At 37.2% G+C, this 20,147-nt stretch overlaps 2 long non-coding RNA genes across 2 annotated transcripts in view; both read right to left on the bottom strand.

Moving 5' to 3' along the window:
- Positions 1-20,147, bottom strand: part of LOC134168722 (uncharacterized) — a 36,083-nt gene that overhangs the window by 10,695 nt on the left and 5,241 nt on the right. The gene's annotated exons all lie outside the window — the stretch shown is intronic.
- LOC134168730 (uncharacterized) lies at positions 11,750-13,715 on the bottom strand. Its single transcript, XR_009966648.1, has 2 exons — positions 12,574-13,715; positions 11,750-12,039 (listed from the first exon to the last, which is right to left on the bottom strand). It is a non-coding gene; the product is annotated as an uncharacterized LOC134168730 (long non-coding RNA).

Raw genomic sequence — 20,147 nt, 5'->3', positions numbered from 1 at the left:
TAGCACAGAGCTAATTCTACAGCCAGCACATGCAGAAACCTGGTAGATACCTCGAGCTCAGTTTTTACAACAGCTAAGTGCCTGAGTGCAAGTGCAGAATTAGTGCAAGAAAATGAACTAATAAAATGGTTAAATAGCATGTAGCCTGCCTTGAGCTCTGTACTGCCACATAACTGTAATCCAAGACAAATTCAGGTAAATTAATACAAATTGCAGCCACCACAGCTGTATGCATACCAAAATAGATTATTCTGATTCCAAGTAGACACAAATGCACAAAATCAGACCTTAAGCTGTTTATAATAGGTCCAGATTAGCACATGGCATAAGCCCTTTCCAGTCCCTATTCAGTTCTCCTAGAATCAGCACACAAAAGCAGAGATGAGGCCTGAATAAAATAGCATGGACTTCACAAGGTCTTCTAGCCCAGAACAACTTTACTGCTTTCCTGAGGTCTTCCCCAGAAGGAGCAGGAGAGAATTTGTTCTAGCCAAGGACAGTCCACCTTCTCTTACACCCAACTGCCAGCCTAGCTCATGTGGTCGCCCCTTCTGTCCAGAATCACTGGCCACAGGAACCATTAACATTTCCCCATTCTGCAGCCCTCCCCTTCACATTCCCACTGGGGAAGCAGGAATGGGAAATTAGTACAGAGGAAAACTGTTGCAGGGATTATTTTCAGAATTCCTATATAAAATGCATTTTTAAGAAGAGGCACCTGTGGGTGCTTTTCATTGCTACAGTATGCAAAAAATCAGTTACATGACAGCTACTCAAATAGGAGGGAAGGCACAAAGCATGAATAAAGCACACTGAAGTTCACTTGAACTGAGGTGATAGGGTTACACTACCAGTTGGTAGTCAGACTGTCTGGCAACGTCAGAGATCTTTGTGTCTCCTGATAAGAGAGAAAGCAAGAGTTCCTCTCAGGAGCCATGTCTGATGTGACTAGTGGACAATTTAGTTAAGTGTTCACTATGCCTTTTTAGTCAAGACTTCTAAATGCAAATGCCAGGTAATGTAACTCGCTGCAGATCAAGGTAGCAAGTATATCCCTTCATGTATTAAAAAGCCAAATAATCTAAGACTATTCTGGGTTAAACTACAATACAAATTTAGATGTACAGATGTGCAAAATTTGACATCACATAACTAGATAACTAGTATAAAACTGCCAAAGTTTAGTTGGTCAACAGTCAGTATGACTCTAGGTAGAAATACCTGCAAGTTGCACCAAACTGTGCAAGAAATAAAAGCAGCAAAACCAAAAATGTAAAAGCAGACATGCAAAATGAAAGCACTGCAACATTCCCAGCCACAACTGTAAATCTGGATAAAGTAATTTATTAATAACACTAAATAAATTAACTCTATTATAGTAATTGTAATAACAGCAGTTACGAGAATGAACTGGAAGTTCAGAGGCAACCTGGCAATGCTTGACAAAAATATCAAAACCTTACCATGACCTCAGTGTTTTTCACTCCCATAGCACACTAGGGTAAGCAAGCGACTATGCAATCACACCTTTACACACAACCTGTGTGCGTGTCATGCATGCCACCATATTCAGGACAACCTGATCAAACAGGATTTTATTGTTAGCAAAACTGTGCTGTAGAGGAAGAAGGAGAGAGAATGTGAGATCAAACAATGAGTCAGCAAGCCCTGGCAGAAGTAAATGGGCTTAAATAAAAGCTTCAATGTCGGGGGGGGGGGAGAAAAAAAAAGTAGAGGAGTTCAGAGACATGCACATCTATCTTTCTTTGAGTATTACCAAGGCATTCAGGCACTTCCACTTCCTGGCAATGCCTACCAAGTGTTGAAGGCAGCAGTAAGCGTGCTAAAAAGTACTGAATGCAGACAGAATCTCTCCTTTACTTGCTTCCTTTCCTCCTACTTTGTTGGGTTTTTTTTTCGGGTTTTGGTTTTCCCTCTAAATTTACAGTTGTGCAGGCTGGTCCTAAAGGGAACTAGCTTGCCAAAGGTGCATTTAGGCCTAGTTTGACTGTGTAAGAGCCCACGCTCTTGCTGAGCAGGCTGAGTGAAATCAGCATTAAAACTCATTGCACAAGGGAAGAGAGTTACTGGTAAATCCAATTTCAAAACGGTCAGAACTGTTCATGAATGAAGCAAATATTTTTGGCCAAAGGAGGGGGGGGAATATCCTGCATGGCCTAAAAATGAAAATGTCATGTCAAATACTTTATCTAAAAATTTAAGCAAGGTTCCAAAGGTTAAATGAAACAAATCGTTGTTGACTAAAGCAGTTTTGTTCCTCTTATTTTTATACCTGTCCACTAACAAAAATTCCACTTCTCACAAGACTGCATTGCAAACCAATGTTACTGCACAGAATCCCAAAAAGATGTAAAACTTTGTTATTAGCATGAACTGCCCATACATGAAGGATGATATTGTCATTAGTATTTAGTCAGGTGTTTCGCTTCATAAAATACAGTTCTTCTGAAATAAGGTGGCAAATATTACTAAGAATTCAAAGAGAAAAGGGTTTTCCCATTGTACACATCCCTCAGTTGACCTTTAGATGTTGCTGGTCTGGTGCTACACTTAAAATAAATTCTTATGTTCTCCCATATTTTCCTCATCTTACAAGTTTGATTTACACACCATTTCTACCTCAATGTAGTTTCTATTGTTGAGAATATTAACCAATATTTCCTACAATCACCCCAATAATATCTATATAGACGTGTCACTCTCATGATTGAAGATCTGGGTCTGGCCAACAATCTACAAGGTAGTATCTATTTCCAGTGGAAAAAAAAAAAATGCAGCCCAAAAACTACATGTCTCTACTTACACCTACACAGTCTTACAAAAGGTACAAAGCATGTATGCATATATCTGTCACCATGTAGAAGCACAGTGTGGAAGGCAAACCAGTTATAGGTTGGTGCTGAGCTGACATCACCTTTACCACCTTACACTGAGACAAGTCAGAGCAAGTGTCCAGTCCCCCAAGGCTCGACTGTACCTACTTGCTGGAGTGACAACTGGGCAGGTCTTAGTAAACTCCCTGCATTCTCTGACAGCTTCTCCCAGCTTCTCTGACATACTTTATTCCTCACTTGAGCCACTTACTAAAAGAGTTTACCATTGTCATGCTGTTTAGTGTGCCTTTTGCCATGGGGAAAGGAGAAGGCCAAAGGATTGATGCATGTTCTTTTTTCAGAAAGGCACAAAAAAGGAGTACTTCCCCAAAAGCTGTCACTAACTCAGTGTCAGCTAAAGCAGGCTATGTCCCTGCAAAGGCTTAGAATTATAACTGTCCTCTTCCATACATCATTGATCCTACCAACATCGCTGCAGTAATTCCTTAGTGCAATAAATCAAATTTTCAATTTTTGCTCTGCAAGTTAAAGAATTATCTAAACAACTGTTACGTGGAAATTCCCTGTAGAAGGGAGGGAGTAGGACATACTGCATCTCACATTAACAAGCAAGTTCATCTCATACAAAAGCCTTACTATAGAGCTACAGTCCCTCTTCCCCCAGACCCTAAAACCAAAATACCTGCCATATTCATAAATCCCAGATAGCTTGTGGAGTCCCAAGAGCTACTCTGTAATGAGTTTCCACCTTCACAGGAACTACATTATTCAAAGGACCTTGCACTTCTAATTTGTCATTGTAATGTGTTCTTCAATACCTTGCACTGACATTGCGTAATTTGACAGTGTTACATGAATTGGTCTCTGAAGACAAGTTATCCAATAATATTCCCAGTGCCATTAGTTTCACTGCTGAACATGGCCACTTTCACAAGAAGGACAGAGGATGTAGTTATTGCAGAATAATTATTTCCGTATTGGTTAATTTTGTTACAAAGAATAAAAGTGGCCTCACTAAAGCTTAAGCAACCTCCACCACCCTCTCTCTTTTTAAGTCTCCTAAAACAAAGCTGAAACTGCCAAGATGGCAATGATCAAAATTTATCATGTTCTGCAATAAAACATTCTACGGCTTAAGAGGGCCTTTTTGGATGACACTACTTTGTCGCAAAATAGCACATAAAAGACATTGTACAGTAGCTCCACAGACTAAAATACATACTTCAAACCATGCACCAGCAAATCACTGACCATCAGTAGAACTGGCACGTGGCTGAAGTTCTTTATGCAAGGAAGAGAACAGATTTGAGGCCAGTAAGCAAAGACCAGTGATGACAAAACATATATGCCAAGTTTGGCACATCACAGGATTTGCTCTTATTTGGAGCATGCTGTACTTTTCATTTACATTTCTCTTCAAATAACATGCTGTTCTAACAAGGAGTGCTCCAGGGTTTGTTGGATTATTGTTTGAGGTTTTCTGGTTTGGTTTGAGGAGGGGTTTGTGGGGGGTCCCCTCCCTTTTTTTAACAGCCATTATCCATAGTTTACTCTGATAATAACTAGATGAACATCATTATCACACAAGTCCCTTAAAGCATATTTAACATAGTTTAAGTAAGAATTAAGAAACAGCTATCACTGCAGTCAGTGAAAAGTGCAACTCATTAGCCCAGACTATTACAGATGTGAAAAGAACTCTATAAAACCGACACTTGGCTACTTGATTATGTTTAAAAAAAAAATACCAAAACAATGATGATATAAAAATTACTGGTAACAAATTTGGCAAAGATATATTGACATTTCAAAAGAATATCAGTCAGAACAAGTAAGTATGACCTCTAAAGCAAAGTAACAGGAATTCTCAGCCTTACGTTCTTCAGCTTTGCTGAACTAGGGGTTGCAAAATTGCAGCTCAGCTCCCAATAACCCAGTATACCGCTCCCTCTGCTGGAAAATCCATCCTACTACACAATGCAAAAATGCATAAAGATGAAGTATTATTATAACATACTTCTGACTCCTCCTGCTGGGGGAGGTCAAGACTGTAACGTAAACACAGCTCAGTGCTTTTGGAATGAATGCTACGTTTCCTTAATTTATTAATTCGGGTAGAGTTCTTCATTTTTGTGAATTACTTGGAATCTTAAATCAAAGGATTATAACAGTTACTATTCAAAACCTCAGTTGATGACAACTTTAAAAATGATTTTCATGATTAATGCACACATTGTTTCCTTCCAGGCACTTTTTTTTCCCCAGAAAGAAGGGAAGGAATGCTGTATTTGAACAAAATTCTAGAAGCCCATTTTTTTTCTCTAAGAGAAAACAATGAGTCAGTAAGCAAGTACTTTGTAAGAATTTCCATACACAGATACATAAACTAACTTTAGGTTCCAGTGATGCTGAAATTAATGCTTAGGTACCAACCACTAGTTGAAACCAGTAACAGTATAACAAATAACCAACATAACTTGAAGAAAACTGCCTGTAAAGATTAAGAACCAATGGAATCAGTTGTTCTGTATAAATATTTCACAACTAGCATAACTCATGCCACCATAACATTGCAAAGAGGTTTCCCTAACATACTGGAGTAAGGAGGTTCTAGGGTAAGCATGTGCAAACAAACCTGTATACTGAGGAAATACATACACAGACATTACTTTTTTGATACCCACCCATGCTGCTGGAAATACGTGCTGCCAGAAATATGTGATGCCAAAATACAATTGCCACAGTGATGAATTCGGGTTGGATACCTACCCAGATTCAAACCACTGCAGTGTTTCCAAGAACCAAATACCAAAATTCCACTCAAGTCATCAGAAGAACTATCAGGAAAATGAGCAAATAATACATCAAAAAGCAATTTCTTAAATGAGGCATTTATTTTGTTTAATAGCTACATCATACACTTCAGGATGACGGCATTCAACTTTGTTATCTAAACTGCATCATGATTGAACACATTTTCTGAATGTGTTCAATCATGATGTGCTGTATTGAGTTGCAAGTCAAAAAATACGGTCTTATTAAATGGAGGAGTAGTACCCATGTGTCGTGGTTTAAACCAAGAAGGAGAAAAAATGACTGTTACTGCTGAACCCAGGGCACCATGAAATCCTGAGAACTGCTTTCTATCAGCAAGGCCCAATTCATGTACCGCCCTGTGCCAAGTCTGCTCCTGTGACAGAAGAATAATGTATCCTCCTTCCAGCTCTACAGTATTTTAATTTTTTTTGTTTGCACCCATTTGTAGCTGGTATGCAGCCAGCTGAGATAAAGGGTACTGCCAGGTTTGTTGCTGAGAGATTAAAAGGGTAGAAGGGCCTTCCTACCGCTTTTGTTCCTATGGCCCTAACAGACAAATAATTCAAGTATTATGCAATCATTTTCATCTTTTTCTAGTCTCAATATTATCAACTTCTAAAAAAAAAAAAAAAACAATCAAGCTGAATCAGCACAACTCTTGTGACAATCTCAAGTTTCTGGGCAGGGGATGAACTTGAAAAATGTACCTAAATCAAGTTCATTTGGGTGGTCAGATGCAAACTTGTCCCATGTCTGTTTATATCAAAACCAGCTCATTAGCAGAATTAGAATGCAAAAGGATTTTGCACAGTTGTCCATTTAGGATAAAGCTCTATCTACAGACAAAATTACTGTAATGCAGCCATTTATAAACACAAAATTATTATACTTTGGGAGCCCAAATCTTGTTTCCCCCAACCATTACTCAGCCTGTAAGATTCTAACATATAAAAAAACGCCTGCACTCTTCAGCACAGCACAGTCTCCATTCACACTGGCAAGCTTTATCAGTGCTGCCTAGCAGCTACCTGTGCTACCCCCATGAACACAGGGCAAGTGCCAGCTGGCATGAACCATGCAAACAGTTAAACAGTATGGACTACCACATGTCAATGCCTCAGCTCCTACTGACACATTCACAGTTTTCTATCACAGACTACCATGACCCTTCAGATGAATGCTAACTAGTATTTAGCATAGTGATCCTCTTCAACTTAAGCCAGCTGATCTCTGCACCAGAAGCCTTAAAGTAAAAATCTTGTCTAGCAATAACCATTAAACACTGCAAAACTACATTTTAAAACCTGCCTGAATTGATGGCTTTCCTTTGCAAGCAACTGACCCGCGGAAGACTGCCTTCTGGCAAACAAGCTCCACCCAGAACATGTAAGCAATACCAGAAGTTGTCCCTGTGAACAACAACGAATGTCAGCACCTTTGGAATCATTACTTTTTCAATCCAGGCAAGGGCTCTTAAGAATGAGTTTCAACTGATGAATTTTGGACATATATGATGAGTGACTGGAAAATAAGAAACAACAACAAATGAAAAGTTTTCAGAGATTCATTCAACTCAGGAGAAATAGGTAGGGGAACATAAAAAAATAACACAGAAGATCTGAAAATTGAGATAATATCCACAGAAATATGCAAAGGAAACCAAACCAGAGAGGAACAGGAAACAAATTACCCTGCAAGTTTCACACACAGCTGCACAATCAATAATAGAAAAAGGAAACCTCAGAGTAGGGGATATCTCCTCAGGGCTGTCTCGGAGCAAATCCCAGGTGGCAGATTTCTCTGCAGCATTTGGGAGGTTAGAATTTTACAGTTTTCAAATAAAGAATATAAGAGCAACCAGTATTGTTCTGCCACTTTAAAATGTGATATATTGTTATAGCTGCTCTTCAGGGCAGTCTCCTTTTTCAAATGACATCACCAGTTTCATTCAAGTAAGGTATTGGACTGGGAATCAAAACTCATTAAACATTTTAAGTGCTTTGACAGCATGCATTAGGCTGCCATAGATCTTTGACCAATGCATATAAACCCAAGGAAAAAAAAAAAAAAAAAAAGAAAAAAACAAACTTAAAACAGTACCTGAGAAACACAGCTGCTCTAATCTTTTCCTGCGTTTCCCAATAAGTCCCTATGCTGACTATGGCTGTCAGCTACAATGACCTAACAATTTCCACAAGGAAAAAAATAAAAGCAAACTCTTCAAATGAAGATGATGACTCATTTCTGCAACATTCATTAGCAAGGAAATGGTCACCTAAATGTGTGAAGACACAGCATAAGTATTGGCAAGGAGGGGAACGGAAAAGGAGCATCAAGGATGACTGGGATTCTGTACCATCCAGATCTTGTGGGTTAAGCTGGACTGAAAGTAACAATCCAGAAGCTTTCAAATTTGTCCTATGCTATGCCTCAAGCTTCTCTTGAGACTGTCAAAAGCATCAAGATTCTTTTCACTTCTGCTGTCTTATTACAGCAAGAACTGAACACACAAGAACTTTCATCAACCTTTTTCTTCATGGAATGTCTTCTGAGCCCAGCAATGATGTACAGCTCTTAAAAAAAAAAAAAAAAAAAAAAAAAAAATCAAGATGTTTCCTTACTTCAGATTTGCTTTTTTACAATAACTTGTTTCCATACATCACTCCAAAGTTTCATGAGATATATTAAGAAAAAAAAATAAAAAAAAAATAAAAAAAATCAATCACACAATTTGCTATATCTTTTCCTTCAAAGCAATCTTTTTCAAATTGCATAAATAGCACAGATCTTCTCCCAAGTAGTAACTGAACATTTCCTGTAGATGACCTCTTCTTAAAGGATTTTACCTTAAAGCAAGGCCAGGGGAAAAACAAAAAAGAAGAGATGGTCTCCTTTGACTCAGCTCTTTTTCTCAAGGAGTCATTTTTGAGCAACTTAAAATAACCATGAGTTGTTAGCAGTTCAATCCATTTAGCAAAGCTGTATAAGCACTCTATTTATTACAAGCATGATTATTTTCAAGAGAATATTATATTGGCAGCCCTTCCATTCAAATAAGTAATATGCTATTCAAATACTGTATTTCAATTACAGCTTTCGTAAAACAGTATTTTTAGAGCTTTTAATTTCTGGGGTGATGCCAGAAATTAAAGTATAAAAGACAGTCTTATAAAATGACTAATCAATCTTTCTAATTTAAACAGGCTTTGGATCAAGCTCCAATATAAAGAAGTTGCTGAGCTTTTCCCTGACACCATTGTAAAATATGCTAGAATGTGTGATGAGATACATCACATTAATAGATTTTGTCCTGTTGATAGGTGCTTTTCAACAGTTTCAGTAAATATTTAAAATACAAACTATTTGCCGACTATATTATTTAATTGCAGAATATGTATAAATGTTACCTCAATTGCAAGTGTCATCATTTTGCTTCCTAGGCTACTTTTTTTAATCTGGAGCTTTTTTTTTTCTCCATAAAAGTACTTGTGCACTCAGCTGCTACTCTCATGCTGGGTAAATCTCTGACTATGCACGTCTAAATCTCATTTTGTTGTGGTTTTGTCCTTTTTTTTCATATCGTGCACAGAAGCAACTCGGAACCAGCAGCAGAGCTCACTGCATAATTATTAACTCCAGTGAGAGATGGTGTATGCATCAACAGTTTGGGAATTTTTTAATTTTTCTAAGGACTACTTCACCTCTAACTCCTAAGGCTGATTTTTAGTTTTATCACAGGCACATTTATCTTCAATTTAATGTGGTGTTTTGCAAGTGTTAGTATTTCCAAAATATACATAAACCTGTAATTTTATAACCTAACATTGAGAAATACATATTAAATGTAACAAAATACTGCAGCAGTCTCTGGCAGTGGACTGTTATGTTTTCTATTTTTCTATTCATCTGAAATCAAACCTACTAGTATTTGTAGTAAATAAATACTTTGCTAAGTTCAGCCCATTTTTCTTTTCCAGAATTGTTCATGTTGAAAATTATTAATTTGAGCAAATATGAACTGAGAATAATGAATATTTTCATGAATACAAGTGAGCTAACAGGTTGATCAAGACCCGTATTCGTCATTCTTCCCCTTTTACTGTGGTGTAACTTATTTAATTTGCCCCTCAGTAGTATGAATTCAGAAAAAAAGAAGGAAAAATAGTTTCAAATACAAGGTAACCAATCCAATTTCCATGCACATGTGTTTCTTCTTACTACAATAAGGACTGGAAGTTTCTACATCCAAAAACAGGAATAACAAAATGAAATGGCCTATTCAAGATCAAACCAAACAGCTGTTTAAAATTCAAACAACTTGAAAAGACTGTGTTGCGTTCACCCCAACCCATCAGAATGACTCCACCTATTCTATTTACACATCTCATTTCTTACACACATTTTTTGAAATACATACTCTGGGATGGCAATTTTTGAAACACTCCCTCTATGCAAAAGTGAACAGTTTGGAAAAACAACCTAACAAAAAAACCTCCACAAACACCACACTGCCTCAACCATTTCCCTTATCTGCCTACTAGCGCCAAGAAACTGTAAACACTTCTCAGCAGAAGATACCACTGCTTGAAAATTGGATCCTTGGTACCAACCTCATGTCTATTGGCTGGTGTCTACATCTGATTTGTAAAACAAATTAAATGACAAGGCATAAAAAAAAAAACCTATGTTCTGAGTGTTCATTTGTTAAGACTTAAAATTTTCGTAGAGTCTAGTAAATTCTCGAAATAACCTACAACCTTCTTATATTCAGACCATGCTACTCAGGTGTGGTACCATATTAAAGAGAAAGTGGCTACTGCAGAGGTGCTGTTGAACATGCCTACAGCTTCTAGCAGTTGTTCCTCCTCACGTGGATGTTCCTCTATTTCTTACCATTGGCTTTTGTGGGTGCAGACTGCCTCCTAAAGTCTATCCTATCCATGCTCCATTCTTCTAAAAAGCTGAGCCTAATCAAGAATTTTAGATCCATCCCCTCAGCAGTAGGTTTTTCCACGCAAAAGCAGAAGAAATTCCCATGTCAGTTTACAGAAGTTTTTTTATCAGCCATGATTTGTAAAGGTGCTTATTTAGAGAGATTAAAATCTGACTTAAACTTACTAAGTGTATATATAATCAGCCAGAGCAAACCATATAATTTCATTAATGGCGTTAACTGTGTGCTACCTGTGCTCCCATCCAAACTTTGCCTTGTATCTATATTCTCCCAGTACATACCTAGACTCAACTGCTGAATAAGGCAAAAACAGTTAAGCCCACAAAACTGGTGGGCTTTCAGTTCATTACTGTAGACATCACCATGCTCTTTTGGTGATGTCAAGTGAACAACAGCAGGCAGATATGTCAATTATAAAGTCCTTCCTTGGAAGACCTGTCACTAAAGCAGATGGGATTTGTAGACAATCAGAACACAGACTGTCTTTGTAACACTCAAATGTCACACTGAGCAACAAAAGTCCTATAGCTGTCACAGTGAAGCATCGCTGCTTCATCTTGCTGAGGTGTGCTGGCATGTTGTTACACTTAATCTCTCACTTGATCTTCTTCCATTCACTTGTCTCTTGTCTTTAAGCAGGCTCCACACGGCACCATCTCTTCCACTAAAATTCCTTTTGTGCATAGGAACCTTCACATCTATAAGCTAAAGGCTAGTAGCTTAAGCACATCTATGTGAAAGAAACATGTTTCATCACAACTATGTTAATGCTGTCACACTGGAACACATATACACAATATATGTCACACCTTCACAAGTTCAGCTGATACCAGCTGAACTTTATCCAGAGGCAAAACAAAATACATTATGCAACTACACAAAGAAGAACCACTAAAACACAGATTAGGCTTAAAATAATGAGCTTTTAGACGTTTGGAGCTGGCTGCCTGCGACTGCCTACCAAGCTTCATAGCCTAACTGAATATATGCTCAATACTTTAAATATGAAAGAGAGTTAAGTAACTCAGTCTCCAACAGAATATTCTTAATTCCAGTCTCCTCAGCAAAAGTATCTCCCAGTATTGATAACATGAGACATTACGCAAAGAACTGTAAATTATACTTCTAATTTTGTATTGTTCAATTTAGTTAATAAGAACAGATGTTGTTGCTTCCCTCTGTACATATTTCTCTGTTGTTAAGAAAGTACAGACTATGTTTACTGGTTTTAAGTAACTATAAACCTGACACCTTGTTTCCCAGCATAATTTTTCTTATTCCATCTTGACTGGCACTGTCAGAGTACAGCAATCTGCAGAGCAATCTCCATGCTCATGATTAAATAGCTCCTCATGGTATTATTCATTTCTCTGGGAGATATGATGAATATATTCTGTAGTTAAATGCATGCATCTGAAAAATCCCAACATTATATTTTAATATTTCAGCTCAAGCCTTGATAAAGAAAGACAGATACAAGAAAATCAATTCCACCACTGGTCTCATTTCAATTTCATGGATTCTCCTCTGCAATCATAAGCTGAGTACTAGCCACCCTGAATGGAAATATCAGCTGTTCTAAATTGATCAATATTACACAGAAATATTGTGTGTATTGGAATTATTGGCCAGTAAAGGCTGTAGATACTACATGCTCAAGAGTGCTGAGTGACTATTTTCAGGTTTACAGTCAGTTCCTTTTGCTGCTCATTGCAAGAGCCAAACCAGCACCTTCACAGCAGAATCTCTTGGGAAACAGATGCTGAAGAAGGGCAGTCAAACTCTCTAATTACCCTTAGCACCTTCAGAAAAAGGACCAGCACACTTCCAGGCAAGAAACATACCCATGTTTCATTTTATGAAACAAAGGGAATAGAAGTTTTGAACAAATTCATGCAAAGGCAATGACACTGAAGTAAGGTCATAAATCATGCTAGCTCAGCATACCTTCTAAAATGGAGACAGAAGAAGCTGCTGGGTTTGACATGCTTGGTAAATGATGCCTGCCTTTGAAGAAAGTAGGATTTTACCCTAATTACAGTCAATGCCAACAGGCTTTCTGCACCTGCATACTGCACTGCCCTGGCTCCCATAAAAAAAAAAAATACTAATCTACAGCATATCTCTTCTGAAGAGGAAGAAAACACCAGAATCACCACTATACAGATGAAGATGTATTTAGACCTATATGACTTGCCCAAGTACATGTAAAAGTAAGGAATTGTACCCAGATCTTCCTCATGAAGCTTAAAGTTTACATCATCCCCTAGTTGAACACAAAGAGGTTCATAACCTAAGGTTCTACATGCATTAGATTATCTTCTTCCCCCCACCTACCCTCCATCTCTCTCAAGTCTTCCTTTCCTTTCTTAATGCAACTTTCTAAAGCCCAGAAAGGTACTAGTAAGAGCATATCATCTTTGTATGTCCCTGAGGTATGAAGTCTTGCTGCCCGGCCTTTTCATATCCTCTGTTAGAATCATACCTTGGGGACCACCCATATTTAGAAGGCTTGTTTCCAAGCCTGAGTATTTAGACAAACACTAAAACCTCTTGCTACATGTTGAACAACAACAACAGAAAGAAATTAATCCTAAGGAACTTAGTAGGACAAAACTCTCAGTGACTTCAACAGTAAATTTTGCTTCTGAATAGGCAACAGTGGACCCATAATCTCAAAATACCTTGCCGACATTCATCACTTATTAAATGTAGTTGCAAAACAACAAATCAAGTCCTAGCAAAACAAGCAGGGTACAAAAGGGGGATGACAGTCGTGTTAAAATAGTAAACCCAGTTTTCTGTATAGTTACTTAAACCAGTGGAAGAATAAATAAAATGTTACAGTGCACCATTTTAAAAATATGGAAAGAAAAAAAAAAGGGGATGTAGGGAAGCACAGAAAACTTTCCCCATTGTCATTAAGTCAGTGATAAAGTGAGAACCATTTCAAATCAAGTTTTAAGTGCTTCTTTTCCCCTTTAATCTCTTTACTTAAGTTTATTCAAATTTGTGAAACTAAAGTACGAGCAAAATACATACCTAACAAAGGGACATGGATCTCAAACAGCTTTCCCATAGGTTCTCTGAGCTCCAGTTTTTTATACGGGAAAAAAAAAAGCTTAGATTGTCCATAGCAGAATATCACCACTGGGTGTCACTAATGCTCTAAGAAAAGGGAGCAAGCTACTACATTTTACATGTGTTTTCTGATGGAAATATTTCCACATGCTTTGGTAATTCTCAAGTCTTCATATAATACCTACATATTTAGGACACATTAATTTTAAGCAGATGAATAAATGACAGTACAGAATCTCAGGAGGTCCGTGTGTTTTCCCAAGAATCAATGCTATTTCTGCCTCAACTCTAACTTCATAGCATCCAATTTAGCAAGCAAGGAAATCCTGGCATAGAGCAACAATACATGAAAACAACCGTTTCCATGCAATCGTTCTGAGAACAAACCAAGCTAATCAGTTGATGCCAAAGAGAACAAAAGAGCCAATATGCTCCTATGGTAAAAATCAACAGCTCCTTTGTTATAATCTTTTACCAACTAATAATAAAATACAGCATTGACAAGAACTTTTCAGTGTGCTTTTTATGTCTGTATGGTTGATCTGTAAGTGAGGTTTAGAGGTGAGAAGGCTATATATCTTTTTTTTTTTGCTGCAAGTAAATTAAATTCCCATGAGCAATGCTCTATTTTAGCCTCAATAAAGCAAATTAATTAAAAATATTTTCTTTCATCAGGTTAAGCAAAAGCAGTCGTCAAGTTGTCAGCTTTTAATCACTTCACAAAAGATGTTGTCAGCTTTCTAATCCCTTCACAAAAGACGTACATACAATAAATCATTCAGGACAAAATTAACCTTTTTGTTTTCACTATAAGATTGTTTAGGCATTCAGTGTAACAATATTTAACATACAGTTTTCTAAGTGAAATATCCAAGTTGTTCTTCTGATTCTTTTCAATGGGAAGGATCAGCTATTAAAAAAATGTAATTTTAAATCTCAAGTACTGAGAACACATTTATCCTTAAAAAAAGTAGAGTATTACCCATTTCCTCAAAAATTGCTTATTATTCAGAAAAGAGTAAGTTTTCTATTACTGTTATACAATCTTGCTAGGAAACACTAAGTTTAAGGAATATAAAGAAGTGTTATCCTAATAACAGTACATCTCATTAAAGTTTTATACCATCACCAATGGTTCCATTTCTTTCACACATCATCCCAAACTCACCATGTCCCACTTAGTGAAGGCTTCCCTTTGTGAAAACTGTATGCTGACAGAAGATACATGCTTGTTTCCCTTTTAACACCAGATATTTAACATACAACTCATATGTTATGTGTACATACACAATATGCATGTGTTACTGCTTTCCTTTCTCCAGTGCTATGCAGCTTGAGTATTCAGCATGCATCATACCAAGAAGCCTGACAAAATGACATGAATAGAAACAATCTGGTCAAAATACAGTACAGACAAGCTAGCTAAGTTATCTTGCTATTTGTCCCCATACTTTTTCATTAGATAATAAAATACATATTTGATGGGTTTATTGCAAGAAAGATACATAAATGAATGCAGAAAGAAAACAGATATTGCAACTAGATTGAGAAGGATCCTGAAATGATGTCAGCAGATACAGATCTGTTAAAGACAGCAAAGCAGTGCTGGTTTCTATCAGTTAAGGTCCAAAGTATCTCTTTGGCACAGGCTCTTTTTAAATACACTTGTCTTTATTACAGCATCAATAAAAATATTCTGGGATCAGAAGACTTACTTCATAAGTTCTCTGGCATCTGTCAATTGCACAACAGAAAAACACACACACTTCTGGCAAAACAAAAAACACACCAAACAAAACAAAAAGCAAACATACCCACTAAAAAAAAAACAAACAACCCAAAACAAACAAAAACCTCCACAAACACAAAAAACACCCTATCACAGCTAAAAGCCTGACTTGCACTATTGAAGTTGAATATCTTGTCTCTTGAGGCTGAGGAAGGCAGAATTATTCCATAATCACTTCTTGACACAAGAAGCCCTATTCCTGAATAGGTGATTCTGACTATGTAAATTGAAATAGCTTTGGATATTCCATGGGTTTCATGCTTTTTCAGATTTACAGGTGGGAGGGGAGTGCATTTGCAATTATCTGTAACCTAGACATACTTTTCTTTAACTTACAAAAGCTTATAAGGAAACTAAAAGGCTTCTGTGGTGTTTCTCTATATATCCATTCTGTCAGTATGTGCCCTTCCTGTAACATAACATGTTATGTGATGTTGCCTTTGAGGATGCTTAGTCATTTTCCCCAATGCAGCTACCAGATTATTCCTCAGGAAATTATTATGACCTACTTCACAGCATTGCTGCTTCCTAATTACCAGCAAGGAGGGTCAGATTTGAACTTTGAGACACTAAACTAGGAAATGAATAATAAATATTTCTGAACAGCAAACTGACAGTGAGCTATACAAAGGTTTTGGAGGGTTTTTTTGCTAGTGTAGATCATTAGAATACTACCTTGCAGTTCTTGTCCCCAGAGAGTTTTTTTAAGAATGTTATTCCAGCCTTCCCCCATCCCTTTTTTGTTGTTCTACTAGAAACCCCATTCCTGGGCTAATCTTCCTACTTCTTGTTCTAAAGTGGGGAGGAGAGAATTTAATCTAAGTGAAAACTCATTTCTCCTTTGATCAGTTACTGTAAACACAAGGCAAAGGAAAATTCAGTGAATTTTTTTTATATTTCTAAGTAGCTCTCTTAGGGTTTTGAAATAGCAAATTTAAGGTTTGCTGAACCCTCAGATGGAGCTGCAAGCAAAAACAATTTACAATTGCATCTCATTGAAGAAAGCAACCAGGTTTAAAAGTAGCATCATGAGAAGTTTCCTTTATATCCAGCATCACATCTGGTGAGACCAATGGTGGTTTCTACCATTGGCTGGACCTACAAGTCTGAAGCTCCTCATCTGCCACAACAAACATTTTACGAAATGAATCACAGAACTTTCTCACAGCTAACACCATCTGGCAGAGCTCTGAAACACTGAAATGCTACCTGATGGGTGCAACCCTTTCTAAACATAGTAGCGCAGACTAGCTCCTTTCCCACTACATCTTCCTCCAGCAACTGAAGACATTTTTGAGGCATGGATAACAATGCTCAATGCATACCTGTATATTTTTGCTACTTTTTCTGTAGCATGTGCACTACCCTCCCAAATAAAAAACAAAGACAAATAAACAAACAAAACCCCACAAAAGTAAAAACAACACCTAAACCCCCAATAAATTAATCACACTGTCTGCACTGCCTTGTCATTTTTTCTCCCACTACCATCTGTTCAGTATTTTTCAGCTGGAAGCAAGAGAAAAAAGCCAACAACATTCAACCACTATGTGCCTTGGAAGCTGAAGGAGCCAAAAGACCAAAGTCTAGAAATGGACCTATATTGCATATATTTTTTAAGCACATTGGCAATCTATATGTATTGCATATGTCTTACCACCAAGATAAAAATTGTATGGTTTTGTCAACATGATTGTAAAATGACCTAACAGAAGTGCAGATAGCAGGATAATTCCCTTAGGCCTTTGGGCTCTATGTAGCCAAGCACGTAAATCCACTCATCTCTTCCCCATCAGGGGAAAAAAAAAATATATATATATAATTTTTAGAGCCCAAAGGCCTAAGGGAATTATCCTGCTATCTGCACTTCTGTTAGGTCATTTTACAATCATGTATAATATAATGTATTATATATATATTCCAAGTTCTTTACTTCATTAGTACAACTGCACAGATGGAGAATTTGCACTGGTACTAGAGGTCTAAGCAACTAAACATCAAATTAAGCTGTATAAACCCTAATAAAATATTATACAGCTCGATTACAAAACAGCTGATTTATAGCTAGTACATTTCTTGATCATGGCAGAACCAAATAATCCAGGCATTTGCAATGCTGAACCATATATCCTAGGCATCTCTCCTTTTCAGTTTTATTTACCGATTTAGGACCAAGACATAATGGGAATAATTAATCTTTGTGCTGGCACTGGGCTCAGTTCAAGAACAAAATAGAGAGAACTTGGCTGCTCTCAAGCCTGTCAGCATTATTTTGGCTCTTTGATACAAAGCAGGCAACATTCAAGGTTGACATAATCCACTACTTGGAGCAACTGTCAAGGTGTACTGCGATGCTACTGGTAAAAACCAGTTTGAAAACACAGAAGTTCAGCCTGGATGTCTCCTGCTCCAGAGATTCGCAAAGAGGAGAGAGAGAAGGTGAGAAGTAGCACCTATTGGAGTCATCACCAGCAAAACACTAACAGATTCTTTAGCTAACCGAAAGCTTATGACTCCAGAACAGGTTAATGAGGCACAAAGAGGTGTTGGGATAGAGAAAACTGGAGACCATTTGAACATCAGAATACACTGCTTACAGATCCCCTATGCCTTATGTCAGATTGCTCAGTAAAGTTCAGTAATAGAGCACAGCTGGTGTCCAAATAGCTATTTGCAGATGGGAAAATACTCAAAGATGCTGAATGGTCCTACTCAGGCTTGCTGGCCTTCTTAATAAACACTTGTATTTAAGACCAGCTGCCCTTAGACAATATAGTATCTGACACTAAACACTGGTAGTCTGAGATCCTTTACAGACCACCCCACTGCTGGTTGTATGTCGGGCTGCACAGTCAGTACTAAAAATAAAACTGTTTTAAATAAGTTATTTGGCCAAAAATAATGGCAAGCACCCATGAGTAACAAATACGGCAGCAACTGTGACTAGTCTGTTTGATCTGCTTAACTCAAAAAAAATCAAAATACAGATTGTTTGATAACTATGACTACAAGGTCAGTGTTAAGTGATCCCTTTTTGGGTACATTATTATTAAGACAGAATAAATACTATATGATCCACCTAACAGGCTGCTAGGCCTGACACCTCAATTACTGGGTTTACGTATTTGCTGGAAAAGCAAAGCAAAACACACATACAAAAATCACTGTTGATCAGATATGGAAGAAAATATTATTTACATAGCTAAAGCCTCTTAACGTCATAAGATTCAAGGAAATTTCAAAATATTAAAAGAAAAAAGAGATTTTATTTGAGTTCAGAGAAAATAAATATTCAGAGAGGAAAAAAAAAAAAAGCAAGTTTTTTTCCACAGGCTTTAACTTAAGGAAAATTATACAATTTTGTGCCCCCCTCAACGCAGCAAACCTTTGTGAACAGATGGTAGCAGTTCTGTGTGATGCAGTAGGCAGCATTCCATATCACGCTGCTGGCAAATATCACCACCATTTAAATGACTTACTCCTGTGCGCACCCTCAGAACACATGTATACATCACTGACCTGTCAGAGGAGTTTGGCACATACCACTTAACTCAGTGGTAATGAGCAGGCGAGACACAAGTTAAGACAGTACAACAAAACCTAAAAGAAATATATACAAATTAAAGAACACAAGAAACACTTTTCCCACCAAGTCACTGACAAAAACTATTTGTTTACTTAGGACCAAATTTCACCTTTTATCTTGATTTAATTTGAGGTCTATGACTAGATATCTAGAGTGCTCTTTCAGTGAATTTGTTTCATAGCATAATTAATGATGGCTACCATTTGGTTCATTTCTCATATCCTGTTTGTGGTTCTAAGAACCGAGGGAATGTTTTTCCACAAGCACACATCTTTATTATAATCACAGAATTGTCTGCAAGATAAGGACTCACAGTTCATATCCCAAAATACTCCTAGAGGCTCACAATAATATGAGCAGTCAGGCAAATTTTACTTTAACATGTCCTGTAACATTCTGCAGATTGGTTTGAAAACTAGAGTAAAATCAACATATTCCTTATAAATACGTTGACATAGGTATCAACGATCCTTAACTGTTCCTGCATTACAAATCTCCACAGTTCAAAACCTCTATGGACTTCTCACATTCTCTGCAGAAAAGCTACAAACAACCGAGTTGTTCCATATGCAATATTCCAGGAAATAGATTTAGTTTATTATCAACAGGAACTTGTTTTTTATTAATTATGATGATTAATAAAGAGTCCACAAGAGTCAGTCACCAGTTCAAAACTATGAAGTCCATACAGTTTTGCAAATCATGTTTCATCTTTCAACCTACTACCTCCAAAAAAACCTTACAATGCACGATTTTAGCAACTGAATACATTGACAGCATTTTGTTCTTGAGATATGTTCCTTAGATGCCACTTCTAGAACACAATTTACAAATATATAGTGCAAATACCTTCAATATTAATGTTCTTTATGTATTACTGCAAGAAATTCTCTAACGCTTTTCTGTGGACACAGATTATGAGGTGTTAAACCAAGAGAACATCTGAACATCTGAAGTTCAGCAAATTCCATGGCAGTTATGGCTCGCTAACTCCACCAAAGATGATGAACCTCTGTCTTCCTGAGAAAGAATTCAGGGTAGCAAAGATTCTAGATAAAATACCCT

The sequence above is a fragment of the Pezoporus occidentalis genome, unplaced genomic scaffold (genome assembly GCF_034315485.1).
Source record: "Pezoporus occidentalis ecotype Australia unplaced genomic scaffold, CSIRO_AGI_Poc_V1 ctg11, whole genome shotgun sequence".
In the NCBI taxonomy this organism is placed as follows: domain Eukaryota; kingdom Metazoa; phylum Chordata; class Aves; order Psittaciformes; family Psittacidae; genus Pezoporus; species Pezoporus occidentalis.
Note: the sequence above shows the minus strand (reverse complement) of the source record. Positions and strands in the feature narration are given on the sequence as shown.